This window comes from Poecilia latipinna, unplaced genomic scaffold (assembly GCF_001443285.1).
Source record: "Poecilia latipinna isolate Pla-1442-1.1 unplaced genomic scaffold, P_latipinna-1.0 Scaffold195, whole genome shotgun sequence".
Lineage (NCBI taxonomy): Eukaryota > Metazoa > Chordata > Actinopteri > Cyprinodontiformes > Poeciliidae > Poecilia > Poecilia latipinna.
In genome coordinates, this window is record NW_015112811.1 from 29,654 (window position 1) to 31,925 (window position 2,272).

Sequence of the window (2,272 nt, forward strand, 5' to 3'; positions counted from 1 at the left end):
AAGTTTAATATTGTTACAAATAAAAAAAGTTTGAAATAACACTGACAGCACAGAAAACTCTTCTACAGTATGGAACTAAAAAAAAACAAACTGTTACACAAAAATGTTTCGCTGTAAAGACGGTTTGCAGTTTGTTGTGTTGTAACCTGAAGTGTGAAATAAACTTCAGTGGAGTTTGAAAACAAAATATGTGTATAGTTAAATGTGTGGTTGAACAATGTGTGTGCCCAGTTGATTTTTTTTTTCTTTGGGGGTGGAGGGCGGAGGATTTTATTGTAATCCATAGGGGGGCCCAGAAGAAAATCTTTGGGAACCACTGTATTTAGTAATCTGTGTATAAAAACAGATCGCAACAGCTCCTATACAATATGTTTATACCTCAGCTAACTAGAACTGCCGTCGCTCTTTTTCCTCCCGGTGCCCGTTTGTTCAGTTGCTATGACAACGGTAAATAAAACACAAAAGGACTAGTAACTGTTCTTTTTAAGTTGAATTTGGCCCGTTTTTTGTTAATTATGTCACCACAGTTACTCGAAATGCCAACAAAAGTAATAGCTCCCCTCACGGGATCGAGCCGCACGTTTTGATATATAGTGGGAGGGGGGCATGCGGCGGTACGAGCCGCATTAATGGTACTAGGAAGAGGCAGTTATTCTGAGGTGTAGAACAATAGGTGCCTGCCTATGCATTGCTATGGGAAGCCCCAAAAAGGTGAGAGTTCATTTTTCAAAGTCCCATTTTTCATCATGTTATTTATATATTTATAAATGTCAGAGTTTCAAACTAAAATTCATTTGTCCCTACACTGTTAAATAAAGTTAACATATAGTGTTTCGTCATGCTTCTGACAATCTGGTCTGATATGTTAATTTGTTTACTCGAATAGTTTGCAAACTAAATATTTAGGCTAAATAAACCTAATATTTAAATTAAATATTATTTAGTTAAGAAGCTTCATATTTAGTTTTTTTTTAAATAAATATTTATTTACTAAAAGTTCAAGTTTCAAACTAAGCATGTAAACATTTTAAAACTAAATATTTATATCCAAATTAAATATTTATTTTTGCCAAGTAAATATGTAGTTCCAAATTAAATTTTAATTTTGATAACTAAATATTTAGTTTCAAACTATATATTTATTGTCCAAACTAAACATTTAAATTCCAAACTAAACATTTAATTTTCAATCTAAGCATTTAGACTTCAACTTATTTTGTCATTGCTCAAAGACACGAAAGTGAATTTGGCAACAAAATGTCATTGCTTAGCTACCAGAGTACACAGAAAATATATTGAAAAACTATAAACTTTTAAAAAATTAATATTAATATTATATTGGTAACTAAATAAGGTTTAGTTATCTCTGAGCTAAACAAATTACTAAATCTGTTTAGTTATTGGTTTAGTTATAAACCTAGAAACTAAAAGTCCCATTTTCATCAGTATGTAAATATTGAGCTCGGACCTCGATATTTAAATACGAACTAATTATGTGCAAATTTGCTTACCGATAAGCGGAACTGGAATATCACAATAAAAGCTGGGTTTTGCGGACCTCTATATAAACTTTGCTGATCGCGGTACTGAATCGCTCCAGTCGTCGCTCAACTAACGTTTTTCTATATATAGAATCTGTTCTTTCCCTCTTTACATGTCCAAATTGTAATTTAAAAACATAGGACGTACCGTTTTAGCGGTTATAGAGACGTTTAGTCATGTTTCTATAGCAACAGTTTCTGCATCGACGGAAGACTTCCGGTTCATGTTTGATTCAGTCTTTAACTGCGTAGAGCTGCTAACACTTTTTTTTTTTTTTTTTTTTAAACAAACAATATAATTACTTTTCATAGAAATCATTTTTGTTTTACGAATGAATAAACAGGAAGTCTTAAAAAGGTTGATAGGTCTAAAACGAACTTTGTTCAAATATTTTGGCCAGAATGAAAGTGCTAAGTATTGTTTATTGAAATTAAAGATGAAAGAATGTTTTTTTTTTTCATATTTTAATTCTTATAATTTGTTTTGTTCGATTTGATTCTGACTTCAGATATTCTTCATAAACTGTCAGTTTTTTTAAATATTTTTTTTTACATGATTTTGTCCAAATCTTAAAGACATCCTTGGTCTTATTCAGATCTCTGCACTGCAGCCAGACTTGGGTAGAATATACAAACATTAAATAAATTATGGATGTTGTCAAGATATATGAACTTGAAAATGAAGGAAAAGGTATTTGGACCCAAAACGCTTTAAGCTAGTTGGAGTGTTT